This window comes from Rattus norvegicus, chromosome 2, assembly GCF_036323735.1.
Source record: "Rattus norvegicus strain BN/NHsdMcwi chromosome 2, GRCr8, whole genome shotgun sequence".
Lineage (NCBI taxonomy): Eukaryota > Metazoa > Chordata > Mammalia > Rodentia > Muridae > Rattus > Rattus norvegicus.
Genome location: NC_086020.1, coordinates 246,614,573 through 246,637,041, shown reverse-complemented (window position 1 = coordinate 246,637,041; position 22,469 = coordinate 246,614,573). Strand labels below are relative to the sequence as shown.

Genomic DNA, 22,469 nt, shown 5'->3' with positions numbered 1-22,469 from the left:
GCTAATCAAATCAACCCAAAATGAGACAGCCTTTGTAACCAGTTAATGTCTTGTGAAAATCTGCTTCTCTCCCAATTTTTCTAGGTGCTAATATTGATTCAAATATTATCACTCTTTTATACATTCTACAAACACATGTATGATACATACACACCAATGTGTCCTCACACATGTAAACACATATGCATGTGTGCACACACATACATATATATGAATACAAACATATACACATATGCATACATACACATACATACATGAACAAACCCACATACACATGTATGCATATACATACATACATGCACACACACATATACATATCCCCACAGTATGTGATATATCAGCCAAATGGAAGTAATACTTGCTGCACCTTCCAGCTGTTTCTAGGATACTGCCACGCAGCTGAAAGTCTTGCATTTAGGATTTCAACAGTTCATCATAAATAAAAGTCTCTACGTTTTTGTCAAGTCAGATTGCTAGAATACCAGAATTTATTTTTTGTTTTGGGGGTTTAGAAACAAGCATTCTTACCTTTGATCCACAGGGAGATTAGTATTTGCTCCCAATCTGTGGATGTGCAGTGATCTGTGGACCTGAAGTGTGATCTGTGGACGTACAGTGATCTGTGGACATGCACTGAGCACTATTCCACTTTTATCAGGAATTATTCAACCTGGGGAAGATTTTAGGGAGTCCATGATGAAACACTAGGGCCTCCTAAGAACACCACATGACTTCTTCTCTGTAGCTCTCTTTGGGGAATCTCTAACAACCTTCAGAAGCGTGCTGAGGAGATTCAGATAGAGCAGGAAGAGTCTAGAAACCTATGACTGGTTCTCCACGGTTGTTGCCTCTGGTAGCATCTCTCTTTTAATGTGTTCCTCAGAAGCATGTGTTACCACTGCTTCCTCATGTTTGTTCTTGCACAGTCATGCATCAGATGAGAATATATATATATATACGTATATATATATATATATATATATATATTTATACACACACACACACACACACACACACACACACACACACACACTCCAGGAAGAACACACACCTCTGCGGCTGCTCTGAGAAGCAGTTCCTTGGGATTTTATAGCATATAAAATGTTGGTACTTTTCCTTTTTCTCATGCATTTGAGATCTCTGGACTCTAACTCTCTTAGGTCTGAACCCAACAGTCTCAAATTGTTATATTTCCACACTTGGAACTCATCAATGTAAGACCCTCCTGGGAAGATACAGATTGAGCTATCCAGGAGATTTGGTAGAATTTATTAAATTAAAGGTAATGGCTGGAAACATTTCCCAGGTCTGTCTTGAATGTTCCATTTTTTTCTGCTTTCACAATGACATTATTCTGCAGCAAATGCCCTGGTTCATCAGGCCTGTGTACAGAATGCTTACACTTCACTGAACCACTACACCCACTATCCCCGGAAAACGTTTATGTTTTATCAACCAAGATGTTGGGAAAGACACTTCCTGCCTGAGAAAGCCTTGCCAACTCCATCTCCCTGGATGGATGGTCCAGAGTCTCTTCCTGTGAAGGTAGAAAACGTTGTGTTCCTTTTTCCACAAGACCTGCTGTGGCAGAAATGAACTGTTCCCATTGTAATGTGCTCTGCCTTTATCATAACGTAGTCCCTAGGTTTTGCTTTCTAAGTTTCCCCAAGCCAAGGTGCAAATCTGTTTTTATCATACCGCTAAGTCTCTCTACCCTGAAGTTATCTCTGTCTTTTAATCAACCAGAGCATGTTAGGTAATTTCCTGTTATCATTTAAGACAACTTGTCTCAGAAGCATGGCTTGATTTGGTCATTTATAATAGGTTTTTGAATGTATTAACAAAATGTTTGAAAGGTCTTCATAGACCTCACAGGTACATGGAGTATGCTTTGTGAGTATTTAGATAGTTGGTTTCTTGTTTTTCTTTTCTGAAACTGTGTCCATGTTAGGTAACTCAGGCCAGCCTTGAACCTATGATCTTTCTATCTCAGTCTCCTCAGTGCTGGGGTTAGGGGCATTTACCACAGTGCCTAGCTCTACAGTAGATTTTTAATAAGTGTTTGCTAACTGACTAAACTTATGAATACCAAAGTGTTTCAGAAATTATACAGAATGAGGAAAATTACTTGTCTCTTCCTTAAAGTCAGCACAGGTAGATTATAATGACACTGTTCATGAAGAAATGAGGGTATCAAATCACAAGAAATTTTCATAAATACCTTCATACATATTAATCTTTAAAAACCACAAAATCCAAGCGAGTATCACAGCATGTACAAAGAAAGTATTCAAGTGACATTCAGAATGGAACAATGGGAGTCCCATATGTTCATCCCCTCACACAAATATCAACTTGAACAAGCATTCCTTCAAGGAAATACCTTCTTCTCAAAATCTTAGGACTCTGGAAGAGATGCTCTCGCATCAGGTGGATTGCTGAAATGAAAGAAAGAGCGCTGAAGATGTTAGGAAGGATAATCACACATAGTGGGGAGAGTTATCCCACCCCAAAGTCCAGGCCCAGATAGTACAACATAGGTAGCCTGTGTCTAAGTGGAAGATGGAGGGAGGCTGCTCCTCACAATGTGTCTTAGTGACCTCAGCATATGGCGTAAGCCCTAGCTTCTCAACCTGTCCCAGGGACAGGCTGTCCTCTCCAAACTCTAGGATCAACTCCAAGGGACAGATAAGGATGAAGAAAGAGGTGGACGTCACTGCCGCCACTTCTAGTCCTACTCTTAGAAATTTTTATTTTAGTCCAGCCCTAAATCCAGTCTGTCCCCATTTCCAAGTTGGGACCTATATACTAAGTTTCTAAACAAACTGAAGATATAGGCCAGCTCCTGTAGGTCCAGAATCCAGACTGGCTTTTGGACATCTAAATTCTAAGACTCCTTTTCCCATTATAGAGCAGGTCATCAGGCCTGTTCATGCACATCAAAGGTCTAATCCTATCCCAGTTGACTTGGGTTTTAGACTTGGCCCTAAACACAAGACATAATATGGACACTTGGGAACCCAGGCACCAAGTCCATCTACCCACTGACCTAAAATGTAGCTGCCCATCTAAAACCAGCAAAAATTCCTTTCTGTGATCTTACTATAATAGCTGGTCACTCTAGAATCCTTGGACAGGATGACTGGTAAAAAACTTCGCACATGTAAATCAATCTAAATTCTAGAAGAGAGTCTATTTCTACAAGCACAAGTATCAACACAAAGTCACAAGGACCACAGATGCTCACAGACTGTGATGACTGGAAAAGAAATAAGGTCTCCATTCCAGACAGTAAAGAAATTAACATCTGCACATTCCCCAATAAAGACTTCAAAACAATCACCCTAAGGAAACTCTGTGAATCACAACAGAGGAGAGATGAACAAGAAACAGAGCTGTGAAACAAAGATTAAAGGCAAAATATAAAATGCTCAGCCCAGATAAGCAAGAGCCAAACAGAAATAAAGGAACACAGGGAACACAGTGAAACAAGGAACTTTGCAGAGCTTCAGCAGCTGATGTGAGTGAGCAGAGCCTTTCAGTTCAAAGACAAGTCATCTGGAACCACCAAAAGAGAGGGGTAAAAGAAAGGAAAAGAATGAACAGAAAAATCAAAAGGGGAAGAAAACCCAGAGCTTTTTAATGGTGCTATGGCACACACCCAAACATACATTGTCGAAGTTCAAAAAGAAAAAGGTAAAAACAGCCTATTTACAGAAATAATGGCAGACAACTTCCTAATCTGGAGAGGAAAAACAATATTCCTATCCAGAGAAGCATGTGAAACACATGCAAACTCAGATGATTTATCACCAAATGGTCAGCAATGCTGGAAGAATGCCGACAGTCCTGACGGGAAAGCAGTGTCCCCCATACAGGCTGACGTCGCAGATGGAGCTACCTAAACAAAGGTTCCGCAAACACACAGAAGGGAAACACCGCTCCACCAATGCACAGTATTGAGAAAACCATCTATTTACACGAAGAAGAGTAGAACCAGATCCTTAAAAACATCAAACAGAGGGACTGGAGATGTGGTTTAGGAGTTGAGAGCATTTGATGCTCTTCCTGAAGATAAGTTCTGTTTCCAACACCCCTGTCAGGTGGATGCTCATGACCGGGTAATTCTGGCTCCAGGGGACTCAGCAACTCGGGCCTCTGCTGGCACCTGAATTTCTCTGCACATATACCAAAATGCAGATACGCCTGCCCACACATAATTAAAAATAATAAAGTAAACTTCGAAGAACTGGGCAGTGGTGTAGCCTTTGATCCCAGCACCTGGGAGGCAGATGCAGGTGAATCTCTGAGTTTGAGCGAGTTTCAGAACAGCCAGGGCAATATAGAGAAATCTTGCTTTGAAAAACCAAAGGACCAAACCAAAAACAAAACACCTACCCACACAAATAGTAAAAATCAGTTCAAAGTAGACATGAGTTAAACTTTAAGACCCAGAACTGAAAAAATCACTAGAAAAACACAGTTAAAACATTTTACATTTATTTAGTTGTTTGTTTTGTTTCGTTTTGTTTTGTTTTGTTTTGTTTTGTTTTTTGAGACAGGGTTTCTCTATGTATCCCAGCATTCTGTAGACCAGGCTAGCCTCTCCTGAGTGCTGAGACTAAAGCGTGCACCACCACCTCCCAGCTATTAAAATCTCAATGTTGAGACAGATACTGACTTGTTTCAATATAGTCTCAATGGAACGGAAACAGACTTGAAAGCAGAATTTTTAATCACACCTATTTAAAGGAGTCAAGAAGAAAGAAGACATTCTTTGGCCCAGGAGAAGATATTTGCCAGCCCTGTATCTGATGAGAAACGAATGTCCAAATTTCACAAGGAACTAAATCAGCTCCTTAAAGGGCCTATAGATAGATACAGCTACTTAAAAGTAAGCTGAGGATTCAAGTAGTTCTCTTTTAAACAGAGAAATATAAATGTGTACACGTGAAACCAATGACAAAGAAACAAATCAGTTCCATTCTAGTGTGTGTGTGTGCGCGTGCGTGTGTGCGTGTGTGTGTGTGTGTGTGTGTGTGTGTGTGTGTGTGTGTGTGTGTGTGTGTGTTAATAAAGCCCTAGAGTGATTTTAAAGGCCCAATAAGACGTTATATTCAGTAACATGGAAAAAGACATATTCGTGCTGGAGGAGCAAGTGAGGTGCTCTCAACTGCATTTCTCCACATTCAACATTTAAGCAGAACACAGCAAAACCTTTTTTTTAAAAAAAGTACCTGAAAATAAACTCCCAAAGGAGTTGAATAGTTAAATGAATGTCTTTAGGATAAAGAAATTGTCTTCATCAGGGTTCTAATCCTGCACAAACATCATGACCAAGAAGCGAGTTGGGGAGGAAAGGGTTTATTCAGCTTACACTTCCACATTGCTGTTCATCACCAAAGGAAGTCAGGACTGGGACTCAAGCAGGTCAGGAAGCAGGAGCTGATGCAGAGTCCATGGAGTCCATGCTGCTTACTGGCTTACTTCCCCTGACTTGCTCAGCTTACTTTCTTATAGAGCCCAGGACTACCAGCCCAGGGAAGGCACCAGCCACAATGGGCCCTTCTACCCTTGATCACTAATTGAGAAAATACCTTACATCTGGATCTCATGGAGACATTTTCCCAAGAGAGGCCCCTTTCTTTGTGATAACTCCAGCTTGTGTCAAGTTGACACACAAAACCTGCCAGAACAGAAATAGAAAGGAACCAACAGAATTCCAACTTTAACAACTGACTTTGTAGAGTCTTCGAAAGTTTTAAAGTATGGCCCAGCAATGCCCTGAAATTCTCTGTTTAAGATCTGCCCCATCCCCTCTCCTCCTCTAATGTATACTTGACCTGTTTAAAACAGGAGAAGGAAATTTGACTTCATCTACACTTGATCTTAGCCAAAAGGCCGAGAAGCGATGGAAATTTGACTTCATCTACTGATAGATTTTTTTTTTTATCCCTGAAAACTCAGAGGGGTTGAATTCATTGACCTCAAAGCCAGAAGTCTGCCATACTGTGGGGGCGTCATTCATCTTGGAGGTCTGCACACATCTCTCTGTGGCTGGGCAGAATTTTTCTCATCTCCATTCTAATCAATAATCGTGTCTCTAGTCTGACACGAGAATCTATCTCTCTGGCAAAACATTCTGTTCTGGATTTGCAGGGCTATGCGGCCATGCATGCAGCCTCCTTTCCAGTAGCCTGGTATCCATTACAAACTACCACAGTAGATAGGGATCTGGAGTTATTTACACATGTTCCATTCTCTAATAACTCCACACTTACAGAATGACATTAAATCAACCTAATCTCTTTGGAAACTTTATATCCTTCCACCTAATACTTTGCTCAACTAAACACAAAACCCTCAGATGAATGATACTGAGAGTGCTGTAGATGTGCTCTTCCAGAAAGGGAGTCACTGATCTAGAAAAAAGGGAACACCACAGAAAGGATGATAACACAGCCTTCTGGAAACCTAGACCCTAGCTCTGAAATTATAGAAGATCACAGTGAAAGCCCCAGGATTTTCTTTTAAGCTTCATTTCTTACTTCCCTTCTAAAACCTACTTTAAACTTTCATAGGTATTGCCAGCAAAGGAAGACCTTCCCGTGATTCAGGCAAGGTAGCCACCCTCAACTGGCTAAGCGCTCTGCGCTCCTGATACACAAGAGCCCAGGGATGTGTTGACAGAACATTCTTTCTTGACACAGTTTCCCATTTTACATTTCTTATCTTCTGACTCCGAAATCAACAGACAGTTTCAACGTAAACATTATTAATACACTGGTACTGGGTTTTAGTTAGTTGCAAATGTGAGGTAAAGTCAGAGAGACTTAAAATGCTTTGTTAAGGCAAAATCTTAGCAGTTTCCTTAGCTCCAGTAAGAGCTGAATCCTTTTCTTTTTCTCTTAACCTTCTTACATGAATCACTACGCTTTAGCCAATGTGATCCCAAGGAAAACAAAAGTTGTTGGAGGTTTCCTGTGCTAACATTACAACCCCAGCAACAAAACCAGCATGTCACAGCCATGTCAGCCTGTGAAGTAAAATGGAGAACTCAGCCCATATAGTTATAGACACCTGACTTGTGACAGAGTTGTCTAAAGCTGGAAAAGATGGCCTCTTTTAACCAAGAGTGCTGACAAAACCAGTTTCCACATGTACAAGGATGAAATGAAGCCCTAGTCTCTTTCATTCTAAATGAAAAAGTCATTCAGAATTGATCTAAGACTTAATTTAAGTCCAGGAACTCTGAAAGGGCTCAAGGAAAAAAAAAAAAAAAACTTCAAGCTACAAGGCAAGGATTTTCCTACAAGGACCATAATACTTGAGGAAATAAAACCAACAATTGACAGGTGGGATTACATAAAATTAAAAAGTTTCTGTGCAACAAAAGAAATTGCTGAGGGAAAGGGCAGCCTACAGGGCAAGCGGGAATCTGCTAGCTACACATCTGACAGAGGACTAATATTTAGACCATTCGAAGAACTTCAAACATTAAAAGAACCGAGAAATCCTGCTGATAATTGCACACATAAAACAAACCAACAGTTCTCAAGAGATGAAGTCCAAACCACCAACAGACACGCTAACTTGTTCTCAACGTCTGTATTCATCACAGAAATGCAAATTTAGATACTGAGATCCCATCTCACCCCAGTCCAAACGTCAGGCCTAAGAAGAGGTCAGAGCAATGGTTCAGTGGCTAAGAATCCTTGCTGATTTTCCAGAGGAGGGACCTGAGTTTGCTGCCCAGCATCCCCATCAGTCAACTTACAATCTCTTTGTAAAACTAGGTCCTGGATGATCTGATAACCTCCCATGCCTCTGAGGGCATCCCCACATGTTGCCTTCAGGTCAGATGACTTCTCAGATTCATACCCAGTATAACAGTTTCTAGTTTCCATTCGATTTCTTCTTTGTCACTTGGACCCTTTACTTTGATACAGTTGCATTACTGAATGCCTTGGAGGTCACTAGATAACATTTTTTTCCTATAGCTGATTTCTAGTGTAATTCCACTAGGGATTCCACTAGGGTCAGAGTTGAGCTTGCATTTCACAGACACCAAACTTCAGGATGGCTTCTGGGCTCAACATATGGTCAGTTTGACAGATGTCCCTCCATGGCTCTGCACTCGCCACCAAGGCCCACCTTGCTGACCACTTTGATCAGGTACTGTTCCATACATTGCATTTCTTCGGTCTGCCAGTGAGACAGCTGCTTTAGACACCCCGTCCCCATGGCAGGAGGGGAGGTCTGCGTTTCCTTTCATTTCCCAATGCTTTGCTTTTATCTGGGTTCAGGTTAGTGGGGTGTACACAATGTGTTATAGAATTGCTGCGTCTTTACAGTGAGGCCGGGTCTCATTTGCTATAAAATGTTCCTCTTGATGCCTAGTAGTCCTCGTCTGAAAGTTCCCTTCCTCTTCAGCCAGGGTCATGACATGCTAGACATTTCTGTTTAGAGTGTTTGTTCCTGAATTTCCACATCTTATTTAAGGCGCATCTCTTGAATTCTGTGAAGATTAGTACACATTTAAACTTTTATTTCATTTCATTGATATCTTTGAGCTTAAAATATTGTTTCACTGTTTGATTTTAAGTGTCCCATCTATTCCTTCCTTACCTTTGATGTCTTCTGCAGTAACAAATAACAACAATGAATGGGGGTCTTTAAAGCACCTGAGGATCATGTTGTGCATTGTGTTCTTCGTCCGTTAGAAAATCGGTATAAATTACCTCTTACAGTACACTCAACCTTGCCAATTCCAAATTGTGAAAGATCTTTGAGCACTTTAGCATCTTGTTGTATCTTACCTTTCAAATTTATTATCACATCTTAATTCTTTAAGAATTTAAAATGCTTCAAATGATGACTCTTTTCAAATGCACTCAGTGTTCTTTGGGCTATGTGTGCTCTCAACCCCTTCTATTTGGTCCTATGTCTCTATGATATTTTGTAATCATTTTGTGTCTGTCTGAAGGATTTTCTCTAATATACTCCTAAATATTTTCTTTCTGGGGCTCAGTGTTCATGTGTACTTGCTGTTCTTGCAAAAGGTCTCTGATTGGTTCCCAGGACCCTCACTGTGGGAATCCACAATGTCAACCTCCAAGGCCACAAAATATACACTCAATGGACATATATACATTCTCTCTCTGTCTCTCTGTCTCTGTCTCTCTCTGTCTCTCTATCTCTCTGTATCTCTGTCTCTCTCTGTCGCTCTGTCTCTCTCTGTCTCTCCCTCTCTCTCTCTCTCTCTCTCTCTCTCTCTCTCTCTCTCTCACACACACACACACACACACACACACATACACACACACACATGCCCCAGACCTCATTGCCCCAAGCTGAGTACCTCACCTGTACTCACTGTGTAGTGGATGAATACACTGCCCCTGTTGTTTCCCCCAATCCCTGTAGAGAACCAGATTCCTAACCTGCTAGTGTTTGGGGAGGAAGACTATATATCACTAGTTAAGTCACACAGAGGAGTCATCATGGTGCCACAAAGTAGATCCCTTCCTGAGTCTAATTATGCTGGTACCTTGATGATGATGGCCTCCCAAACCCTTGGTGTTTACCAGGAAGGGGGAGGTGTGTGATTCTCCTCATCCATTCATCTGAGAATTGACAGCTAGGTTGCTTTATATAGTAACTATTGTTCACAATGCTACACTAGACATGGGGTGCAGAAATGTTTTCAATATATTACTTTCATTTATTTTGGATTGGATTTTCTTACAACAAGCCAGGGTAGTCATATTTCTTATGAAGTGCCAAGGGGCTACAACTGTTTGTATTTCAATAAATAAGTTAGAAGTTTCATGGCCTTTTATGACCTCGAGAGCTACAAAACACCCCCACTGAACTCTATTAATCAAGGCAATCAAAGCCACTTGGTTTTAAAGGGAGGAGAAATTTTCTCTGCTTCTCAGTAGTGTCAAACACGTTGTTACCATATTTTAAAAGTCTCTATTGTCTGTTGTTTAACTGTAAATTATTTATAACCCAAGGGAAATATTCTTACTCATCCAAGAGCCTCATGCTGGCATGGGTCCTTGTCCAACCCAAGAAAGGTGAGGACCACAGAGCGTTTATACCCCCGATGCTCTGTCTCCATCTGATTCCAAGTTTATTAAAGAGACAAGATGCCCGTCTCTAACTCACCCATCATACAGGGTAGAGCAGGCACAGAAAACAACAGTGGAATGCTTATTCTAAAGGCAGACACCGACCCTGCTGTCACTAAGGCCAATCAAGAAAAACAGCTAAATATGAGCATTGCTGGAAGAAAGATTTCTTGATCACTTCACACATTTTGGATAAGGATCATAGAATCACCTACTGTGTACTCTTGTATGTGAATGTATGTACAATTTAAATAAATTTGCTTGCACCACTGCAGGCTGGCCTTGTAGATGCTTGTACTACTGAAGGTTATAATTGTATATGCTTGCACTACTGCAGGCTGGCAATGTGTATGCTTACAGGCTGGTATTGTACATGCTTACACTCCTGCAGCCTGGCATTGTGTATGCTTGCACCACTGCAGCCTGGCATTGTGCATGCTTGCACCACTGCAGCCTGGCATTGTGCATGCTTGCACCACTGCAAGCTGGCATTGTGCATACTTGCACTATTGCAGGCTAGCATTGTGCATACTTGCACTACTGCAGGCTGGCATCATGCATATTTGCTCTACTGTAGGTTGCCTTGGTGTGACTGTACTAAGGTGGTCTTTTGGCTTGCATGCCTTCACTAGTTCATGCTGGTGCTTAAACAGTTTTCCTCTTTCAGCTTTTGAGATTAAATTATCTAAATTTTGTAGGCACCATAAATCAAAGGTAGGTCAGATTCTAGACATCTGATTAAACCATCTTGTTCCACAGTTTTCCCTTCCTTCAAATCCCTGAGTTATTTTATAATTTTGTATTTTCCAAGTTTTGGTGCACAAAACGGAGGCCTTTCTCCATGTTGCCTTTGCCTGTCTGTATTTTATGAGTGTGAGCACACATTTAGTAAACTACCCTGAAGGTCATCAAAACAGTAGAACTTGGTGAGGGATCAGAGTCCATTTCAGCTGCTTTGATCTCAGCTCTGAAGGAATCGGAACACGCCTATCACTGTTTATAAAAGGGCATCAATGTTTCTTCTAATAGTGTCATAAATAAGGCAGCCATTGACAGATTTACTGCTGATATGTGTTTAATTTAAACGTGTTTTGGACGATAGGATAAGTGGTGAAAGGAAGCTGCCAGCTCTGAGAGATGGATGGCCTGAGACTCCACAGCACATCACTCATTTTAAATTAAGACATGATATTATTCTTTCTGAATTATATCACAAGTGGAAGGAGAGTGAGGACCTGCTCTTCAGGGGGGAAATAAAGCAAGGAAAAAAAACTGTCCTGAATCAGGAGTTTAATGAAATATGTCAAATTTCTCGCCACTCTAAGCAAAGCAGCCCTTGCCTGCAGTGTGCCGACAGCGGGGCTGTCTGTCCATGTTTGCTACTAGAGCCGACTGCTTTTTGCATCTTTTCGATGGAATGCAGAGGTTTGTTCTTGGCTACGTGATTTATCAATATGTAAGCATAACCCCCCTCCTTACTATCTTGTTAACGTGAGTCCAATCTCTTGTAAACTTGAATATCAAGTAGATGTTAGCAATCTGGTAAAACACTTCCCGTTAGATTTGCTCACAGCACATTTCTCTTTGCCTACTCTCGCAGACAGTAAAATTGTCTGCAAGTTATGTCACCCGGAAGTTATTTCTCAAGTGTGTCAATATACAGGCATTTCCCAAGCAGTTTTTATTGACTCTCTCTTTATTTGTCTCACTGTCCTCGTGTGATATTTGGGGGAATGATGTCACCCTGCTGGACGTGGGCACATTCAAAGTGGAGAAAACAGCGTATTATCATGTCTGAGGCATTGTTGCAGAGGGAGAGTGTAAGCAGGTCTACATTGCTGGACTCTGGGCGTAACTTACAGTATCTAGGAGACTTTGGATGTCAGAGAGCAGACAGAGTGGATTCTTCAGACAGTTCTCCATCTGATGAATGAGGAGGAACCTGGGGTTCGCTATATTATGTTAACTGAAAATGGAATTATGCACTGATATTGGCATTACAATAAATACATTGAGTTAAGAATTAGGTGGGAGGTATGTAAAAATTCCATATATTTCGCTTCATAATTTATTTACTAACCTTTTTCATTTCATGACTTGGGATTTTATACAGTTGTGTCCATCTTGGATTTTTTTTCATAGTACAAGGATATATTTTTTGTTCTAGCATCTTCAACCACAAATGGAATATGTTATAAAATATGAGAAGCAGAACTCCAAGCAATGTACTGGGTATCTAGGGATGTAGTTAGAAAGACATGAATTTCTGAAGGACTTCCAAATGGAGAGAGATACAGGAGAGAGGGACTGTGGACCATGAGAGTTTCCTTAGTATGAGGAATTGACTTCAAATATATTAAACACCCAATGAACAAGCATTTAAGGGTGGGTTGGGATCTCAGCTTTCTGTGAGAACGCTCTGGCTTGACACCAGCTCAGCCTACTTACTGTTCCCAGCTCACAGGAATTGTGGGTCTTCCCTTTCTACATTAAAGACAAGTATGGAAGGGTGTTAAAATGATGTTTCAGAGGGCAAAATGAGTCAGGAGAAAGCCTGGAGAGCTGCAATTGCCCAGATTTCAAGCTCAAAGTCTTAATAAACCCCGCTCTTGCCCCAGTGTGCTGGAACATACCACAGTGTGATTCTCAAACTCCCTGCCTGGTTCTAGCTATTCCTTGAGTTTGTGTTTATTTCATAGATGCCTGCTATAATGTAGAAAAACTAGCTGCATGTGTCAAGGTTCTATTGAGGAAAATTAATTCATGTCTGAACCCTAATTCTCTGAGTTGTTATTGTGCTGTCCTGGCAGGAAGGTAAGTCCATTCATTGCTTTGTCACCAAATGTAAACATATTTGTTTTTAACTCTGTTGTTCTAAGTACTGCATTAACTAAAGAGCCCAGAGCCATGAGTGACATAAATCCACATGGCTTCAGGATGAGTGTGTGTGTGTGTGTGTGTGTGTGTGTGTGTGTGTGTGTGTGTGTAAACACAGCAGAAGCTAAGGTAGGAAACCTGATACTGACTCCCATGTCTGAAGTAAGAAAAGGTAGAGAGAGGAGCATCATGGGACAAGGACAATGGAAAGAGGGTAGACAGCATCTGGGTGGAATGGCTATCTGATGGTCAGTTTCAACAATGATTCTCAAGGGAGCTCAAAGAGGTACAGTCAGAGACTGAGTCAGGATGAAAGCACTATAGACCAGAAGCAATCAAGCACAAGTTCCTAAGAGTCAGAGTGTTCACTGCATCAAGCTTGGAGGCTGAACAAGTCTGAGGGGAAGAAAGCATGGATGAAAGGGGCTTGTCCCAGTCAGTCCATGACAAGCTCTGAATTTGGAGTGACTCCCAAGGGATTTCCAACATAGAATGAAGCAGCCGAGATTTTATACATGGGACTTTACTACCCAGCAGATGTTGGCTGCTCTCTAAGGAGGGCACATGACCTGACCAGGCAGCCCCCTACAAACAGGCCTGGTGCAGAGAAAGCAGATAAATGAGGACTTTGCTGCCTGGTGCTCCTCAGAAGTCCTCCCAGCAGAGCGAGATAACTCCTTCAAACACAAAGCTCCTTCTCCACAATTACAAGTGAGACTTCTTTGATTATTTGAAAATAGATAATAGAAATAGAGAAGTTGTACCTCGGTTCAATAATTTTGCTGAGCGTATGCCTACACGCAGCAGTAGACTTAAAAGATTTTCTTTAAATGGAGGTGTCTAGATGGCATTGTTCTTTGTTTCATAAGCAACAGTCGTGACATCAGCTCAGGTAATTGTTTTATTTTTGTTGCTGAGTTAAGCAAACATAACAGAGGTATCTGATCACATGACCTTCATGGCTGTCTTCTCCTAGTCTTCCCAGGTATTTGCTCAGTTGTGTCTTAGAGCAGGAGTCACCGCTGTTTTCGGCCCACGCTTCAGTTGCCCCCATCAACACTCAGAAATAAATGAGTAAGGTGCCCAGCATATCACACTTAGGACTCCTCTTGGATATATTTAGAATCTTTTTACAACTAAGTCTCTCTGGGAAGATCTGACTTCTCTACGTCAAGAATGGTCTGTTTATTTGTCTGGTTTCATATAACCATTCCTTAGAAGTCAAGAGCCCAAATCAGAGCAGGGTGTGTCCGAGAAATTGCTGACATCTGAAGAGCTTATGTGAGGTAGAGGTCAGACTGCGTTTTTCTGAGCAAACAGCGATCCTTGTGACAAAGCCTGCTCCCGCGGCAACACAGGTGTGTGGATTGCAATGGACCTCTGAGGAAATGACGTCATGGGAAACCTGCCCCTTCCTGTCCCTCTCACAGCACCCAGAGTGATCTGTGCTTTGGATCTTTATGCTTTCCTCTTTTACCTGAAAAATAGTCAAATTTGGCAACTTTCTGCCCCCTCGGATTGCTGCCCTTAACTGCTTACAGCGCAAGCAAGGCTGGATTTTAGACAACTCTGAGTCATCTGGTTCCCAGGAAAGCACAGTTTTTGCTCCACACAGGGACATTCTGCTTCATTTTTAGGAAAGTTCTTTTTTTTTTTTTTAATTTTCAATGTTTCAGAACCTCCAAGAGCAAGAATCGCTGCCTTTAAACTATGCCCTACGCCAACCTTAGAGCTGTTGAGCATTTGAAGAAAATAGAACTTTTTAATCATTACTGTTCTTTCAGAAGTGTGAGACAATTTGGGAGCTAGAGTGAGTTACACTAATAAGTTTGCCATTCTTATAGCCATACAAATTAATTCAGAACTTGCAGGCTTCTAACTGTCAGGGAAAAAAAAAATCTGTCATGCAATGGAGGCTCCTAAAACTGATTATTACTTAATTAGCTTCCTCCTTATTGAAAAAGAACCATTAGTCCAATTATAAGTTTCCCTGGTTCTAGTGAACTGGTATTTCTGTTTTTCAAATGAAGATCACTAGAGATATATTAACCGACAACAGTATGGAGCCTGGAACTTGACCAAAAGTATGGGCAAGCCTTTTATTTCATAATAACCTCACAGGATGGACTTTGTGAAAGTATCAAGAACAGACACTAGGGCTCAGTGTAATTGGGAGATGTCCATTCACTCGTCCCCCTTGGATACTTTTCAACATAGAGGACATGGCAGAGCCTCTACTTCTGGACTCTTTGTTGAGTCTCTTCTCTGAATGCATTGAATTGGGCACCCAGGAACTCCTTCCTTCCTCTTTCCTTCAAGAAGGTGTCTTGTGAAGAAAGCGCTCCAACATTGGGGTTTAATTGTAATTGATGTAGAGACTAGGAATCTTTGTATTACACTTCTCTGATTTTCTAAAATCAATAGCATTTTAGTTTGACAGCCTATGAGCTTTCTTTATAGTTAGATCCATTTGGAATTTGAGCTTTCTTTTTACTGAGATCCATTTAGAATCTCAGGGAGTTGCTCCTCACGCTTAGCATAGATAAGTAATATTTCAGGGTGTGCCTAATATTAGACTTCTTACTCTGAGGACTGTGTGTGTTGATGTGATCAACTGGTTGTTGTTGTTGTTGTTGTTGTTGGTGGTGGTGGTGGTGGTGGTGGTGGTGGTAGTTTGGTTTGGTTTGGTTTATTTTTTTGCTTTATGTTTCATAATTTGTGATGCACATGGCAATCAAAGGGAAAGAAATGTTAAAATCCAGGAAAACCATGGGACAGCATCTCTATGGTCAGTAACCACCACAGCAGATGACCAGCAGTTAGAGCTCAGGACCCATGGTTACAAGTGCTTCTTGCTTCCCAGTGGTGTTCTCCTGTCTTTTGTCCAGAATGCTTAGTGTGGGCCGATGTATGTCTGGGGCAGTGCATTCTTCCTGCAGAATACAGGGCACTTGATAAAGAATGTTAAGAGAACTAAAAAGGAACTAAGACAAAGAAAGTAAAAATGGAGAATGACTGTCGAAATTACTTAGGTTGGAATTTTTCATTGGATATATTCTTTATTTACATTTCCAATGTTACCCCCTTTCCTGGTTTCCCATCCAGAAACCCTCCCCCTGCCTCTATAAGGGTGTTCTCCCCCCACTCCCTCCAGCCTCCCCACCCTGGCATTCCCCAACACTGGGGAAATGAGTCTTCACAAGACCAAGGGCTTCTCCTCCCATTGATGCCTGACAATGCCATTCTCTGCTACATATGTGGCTGGAGCCATGGGTCCCTCCATGTATACTCTTTGTGGCTGGTCGTTTAGTCCCTGGGAGCTCTGGAGGGGGAGTCCGGTTGGTTAATATTGTTCTTCCTATGGGGTTGCAAACCCCTTCAGTCCCTTCAGTCCTTTCTCTAACTCCTCCACTAGGGACTCCATTTTCAATTCTGTGATCGGCTATGAGTGTCCACCTCTGTATTTGTCAGGCTCTGTAAGAACCTCTTAGGAGACAGCTGTATCAGGCTTCAGCCAATCAGCACATCTTGGCATCTGCCATAGTGTCTGAGCTTGGTGTCTGTATATGGGATAGATCCCCAGGTGAGGCAGTCTCTGGATGCCCTTTCCTTCTGTCTCTGCTCCACACTTTGTCTCCATATTTCCTCTGGTGAGTATTTTTGTTCCCCCTTCTAACAAGGTCTGAAGCATCCACACTTTGGTCTTCCTTCTATTTGAGCTTCTGTGGTCTGTGAAATGTATTTGGATATTCTGAGCTTTGGGGCTAAGGTACACTTATCAGTGAGTACATACCATGTATGATCTTTTGTGACTGGGTTACCTCACTCAGAATGACATTTTCTAGTTCTATCCATTTGCCTATGATTTCATGAAGTCATTGTTTTTTAATAGCTGAGTAGTACTCCATTGTGTATTTGTACCACATTTTCTGTATACATTCCTCCATTGAAGGACATCTGGGTTCTTTCGAGCTTCTGCTATTATAAGTAAGGCTACTATGAACGTAGTGGAACATATGTCCTTGCTATATGTTGGAACATCTGTTAGGTATATGCCCAGGAATGTTATAGCTGGGTTCTCAGGAGGTACTATGTCCAATTTTCTGCAAAACTGCCAGACTGATTTCCAGAATGGTTGTACCAGTCTGCAATCCCACCCATGGAGGAGTGTTCCTCTTTCTCCACATCCTCACCAGCATCTGCTCTAACCTGAGTTTTTGATCTTAGCCATTCCACTGGTATGAGGTGGAATCTCAGGGTTGTTTTGATTTGCATTTCCTTGATGATTAAGGATGTTGCACATTTCTTTAGGTGCTTCTCAGACAGTCGATATTCCTCAGCTGAGAATTCTTTGTTTAGCTCTGTACCCCATTTTGTAGTAAGGTTAAGTAGGTTGATGTCTATATGCAGGTGAGGGCTGGCACAAGTTACATCAAGGCCATGATTGAACAGTAAAAAATAAGGCAGAGACAAAGTTTTTGTAAGGCAGTAGAGAAGGAGAAGAAAGAAGAATCAAGATAGAGACAGAAAGATGACCCAGATCTGGGTGGTCTTGAATTGCCAAGGTAATTGGGATGGATTTCTGTAGGTAAATTTATCTTATCTAGGTGGGTGGTTTATATCCTTATCAACTGGTTGTAAGTTTATTACACAATAAATACATACGTGCATACGCATGTCTTGTGGATTGAGAATTTAACGTATAAATCTGATGGTTGAGGTGCAGTGTGTTGAGTCTTGATTTTAACGGGTCGTTGAGAATTTACACCGTAACTATTAGTCTGTAGATGTTGAGCATGTAAACAGAGCAGCAGTAGACATTTAACAGGGGGAGCAGCCACTGGTACCAGGGGGTGGATGCTGGAAATGTGAACAGAGTTCACAGTAAGAGAGCTGCAAGATAGGCAGTCTCTGTATGAAACTGGTGTGGCAGTGATTTGCCTAGTCAGAGAGTACTTGAGGCAGCATGGAGCTGCTGAGATAAATTATTGCTAGTTCCAATGGTCCACTGGAGCCAGAAATAGCAAAAGCCCAACTGCCAGGGTATGCTCCAGAACAGTTCCCTCCCCCCCCCTTTTTTTACCACAAGAGTATTATTTTCCCAATCTGTTGGTTGCCTTACAGAAGCTTTGCAATGTTATGAGGTCCCATTTGTCAATTCTTGATCTTAGTGCATAAGTGTTTGGTGTGTTCTGTTCAGGAAATTTCCCCCTGTGTCCATGTATATGTTCAAGGCTCTTCTCCAAATTCTCTTCTATTAGTTTGAGTGCATCTGGCTTTATGTAAGGGTCCCTGATCCACTTGGACTTGAACTTTGTACAAGGAGACAAGAATGGGTCAATTTGCATTGTTCTACATACTGACCTCCAGTTGTACCAGCACCATTTTGTTGAAAATGCCGAACCCCACTGGATGGCTTTAGTTCCTTTGTTGAAGATCAAGTGACCATAGGTGTGTGGGTTCATTTCTGGATCTTCAATTTTATTCCATTGATCTACCTTCTTGTCTCTGTACCAATACTACACAGTTTTTCTGTAATACTGCTTGAGGTCAGGGATGGTGATTTCCCCCAGAAGTTCTTTTATTGTTGAGGATAGTTTTTTTTTGCTATCTGGGTCTTCTGTTATTCCAAATGAATTTGCACGTTGCTCTTTCTAACTCTATGAAGAATTGAGTTGATATTTGGTGGGGATTGCATTGAGTCTGTAGATTGCTTTCGGCAAGATGGCCATTTTTACTATATTAATCCTGCCAATCCATGAGCATGGGAGATATTTTCTTCTTTTGAGATCTTCAATTTCTTTCTTCAGAGACTTGACATTCTTGCCATGCAGATCTTTCAGTTGTTTGATTAGAGTTACACATTTTATATTAAATGTGACTATTGTGAAGGGTGTTGTGTCCCTAATTTGTTTCTCAGTCTGTTTATCCTTTGAGTAGAGGAAGGCTACTGATTTGTTTGAGTTAATTTTATATCCAGCCACTTTGCTGAAGTTGTTTATCAGTTTAAGGAGTTCTCTGATGGAATTTTTGGGGTCACTTAAGTATACCGTCACATCATCTGCAAATAATGATATTTTAACTTCTTCCTTTCCAATTTGTATCCCTTTGGCCTCCTTTTGTTCTCTAATTGCTCTGGCTAGGACTTCAAGTACTATATTGAATAGGTAGGTAGAGTATGAGCTGTCTTGTCTAGTCCCTAATTTTAGTGGGATTGCTTCAATTTTCTTTCCATTTAGTTTGATGTTGGCTACTTGTTTGCTATATATAACTTTTACTGTACGTAAGGTATGGGCCCTGAGTTCCTGATCTTTCCAAGATTTTTATCAAGAAGCGGTGTTGAATTTTGTCAAATGCTTTCTCAGCATTTAATGAAATGATCATGTGGGCTTTTTTTTTTTTAGTTTGTTTTCATAGTGGATTATGTTGATGAATTTCTGTATATTGAACCATCCTTATATCCCTGGGATGAAGCCTACTTGATCATGATGGATGACAGTTTTGATGCGTTCTTTGATTTGGTTTGTGAAAATTTATTGAGTATTTTTGCAACGATATAAGGGAAATTGGTCTGAAGTTTTCTTTCTTTTTTAGGCATTTGTATGCTCAGGTTTGAGTGTAATTGTGGTTTCATGGGATGAATTTGGTACTGTTTCTTCTATTTCTATTTTGTGGAAAACTTTGAAGAGTATTGGTAGTAGGTCTTCTTTAAAGGTCTGATAGAATTCTTCACTAAACCCATCTGGTCCTGGGCTTTTTCTGGTTGGAACACTTTTAATGACTGCTTTTACTTCTTTAGAAGTTATGGGACTGTTTAGAAAGTTTATCTGACCCTGTTTTAACTTTGGTACCTGGTATCTGTCTACAAAATTGTCCATTTCATCCAGATTTTCCAGTTTTGTTGAGTATAGGTTTTTGTAGTCGGAACTGATGATTTTTTTGGATTTCCTGGGTTTCTGTTCTTATGTCTCCTTTTTATTTCTGATTTTTGTCAATTTGGATACCATCTTTGTATCCTCTGGTTATTCTGGCTATGGGTTTATCTATCTTATTGATTTTCTGGAAGAACCAGCTCCTGGTTTTGTTGATACATTGTATAGAGCTCTTTGTTTTGACTTGGTTGATTTCAGCCCATAGTTGGATTATTCCCTGCTGTCTACTGCTCTTGGGTGCATTTGCTTCCTTTCATTCTGCAACTTTCAGGTATGCTCTTAAGGTGCCAGGGTATGCTCTCTCCAGTTTCTTTTTGGAGGTTTTATGAATTTTCCTCTTAGCACCGCCTTCATTGTATTACATATGTTTGGGTATGTTATGCCTTCATTTTCACTAAATTATACAAAGCCTTCAATTTCTTTATTTCTTCCTTGACCCAGTTATCATTGAATAGAGCTTTGTTCAGTTTCCATGTTTATGTGGGGCTTCTGTTGTTTTTTGCCATTATTGAAGACCAGCCTTAGTCCCTGGTGATCTGATAGGATGCATGGGATTACTGTGATCTTCTCGTACCTCCTGAGGCCTGTGTTGTGACCAATTATATGATCAATATTGTAGAAGGTACCATGATATACTGAGAAGAAGCTATATTCTTTTGTTTTAAGATGAAATGTTCTATAAATATCTGTTAAGTCCATTTGGTTCATAACATCTGTTAGTTTCACTGTGTCTCTGTTTAGGTTCTGTTTCCATGATCTCTCCATTGATAAGAGTGGGATGTTGAAGTCCACCACTATTATTGTATGAGGTGCAATGTGTGCTTTGAGCTTTAGTAAAGTTTCTTTTATGAATGTGTGTGCCCTTGCATTTGGAGCATAGACGTTCAGAACTGAGACTTCATCTTGGTAGAGTTTTCCTGTGACAGGAATGAAGTGTTCCTCCTTATCATTTTTGATAATTTTTGGTTGAAAGTCAATTTTATTTGATATTAAAATGGCTACTCCAGCTTTTTCTTGGGACCATTTGCTTGGAAAAATTCTCTCCAGCCTTTTACTCTGAGGTAGTGACTGTCACCGAGCTGTATTTCCTGTATGCAGCAAAAGGCTGGGTCCTGTTTATGTATCCAGTCTGTTAGTCCATGGCTTTTTATTGGGGAATTGAGTCCATTGATATTACAAGATATTAAGGAAAAGTGTTGCTTCCTGCTACTTTTGTTGTTAGAGGTGGAATTACATTTGTGTGGCTTTCTTATTTGGGTTTGTTGCAAGAATCTTACTCCTTGCTTTTTCTAGGGTGTAGTTTCCCTCCTTGTGTTGGAGTTTTCCATCTATTATCTTTAGTAGGGCTGGATTTGTGGAAAGATATCATATAAATTTGGTTTTGTCATGGAATATCTTGGTTTCTCCATTATGTTAATTGAAAGTTTTGCTTGGTATAGTAGCCTGGGCTGGCATTTGTGTTCTCTTAGGGTCTATATGATATCTCCCAGCTTTTAGAGTCTCTGGTGAGAAGACTGGTGTAATTGTGATATGTCTGCCTTTATATGTTACTTGTCCTTTTTCCTTTACTGCTTGTAATATTCTTTCTTTTTTTTGTGCATTTGGTGTTCTGATTATTATATGATGGGAGGAATTTCTTTTCTGGACCAGTCTATTTGGAGTTCTGTAGACTTCTTGTATGATCATGGGCATCTCTTTCTTTAGGTTAGAGAAGTTTCATCTATAGTTTTGTTGAAGATATTTACTGGCCTTTTAAGTTCGGAATCTTCCTTCTCTTCTATACCTATTATGCTTAGGTTTGGTCTTCTCATTGTGTCCTGGATTTCCTGGATGTTTGGGGTTAGGAGCTTTTTGCTTTTTACATTTTCTTTGACTGTAGTGTCAGTGTTTTCTGTATCTTCTGCCCCTAAGATTCTCTATTCTATCTCTTGTTAATGCTTACATCTATGACTCCTGATCTCTTTCCCAGGTCTATCTCCAGAATTGTCTCTCTTTGTGATTTCTTTACTGTTTCTATTTCCATCTTTAGATCCTGGATGGTTGTGTTCAATTCCTTCACCTGTTTGGTTGTGTTTTCCTGTAATTCTTCAAGGGATTTTTGTGTTTCCTCTTAAACGGCTTCTACCTATTTACCTGTGTTCTCCTATATTTCTTTAAGGGAATTATTTATGTCCTCCATAAAGTTCTCTATCATCATCATGAGATGTGATTTTAAATCCAACTCTTGCTTTTCCGATGTGTTGGGGTATCCAGGACTTTCTGTGGTGGGAGAACTGGGTTCTGATGATCCCAAGTAGCTTTGGTTTCTGTTGCTTAGGTTCCTGTGTTTGCCTCTCGACGTCTTGTTATTTCTGGTGTTATCTGATCTTGCTCTCTCTGACTGGAGCCTGTCCCTTTTGTAAGCAAGTGAGCCTGTGATCTTAAGTGTATCAGCACTCCTAGAAGACCAGCTCTCTCCAGAGGGATTTGGGTCCAAAGAACTGTGCCACAGGGTTAACTCTGGGCCGTGCAGATGTAGTTTGGA

The 22,469-nt window shown here is 40.8% G+C and overlaps 1 protein-coding gene across 2 annotated transcripts in view; it reads left to right on the top strand.

Annotated features, from left to right (window-relative positions):
- Nucleotides 1-22,469, top strand: part of Tnni3k (TNNI3 interacting kinase) — a 267,950-nt gene that overhangs the window by 27,959 nt on the left and 217,522 nt on the right.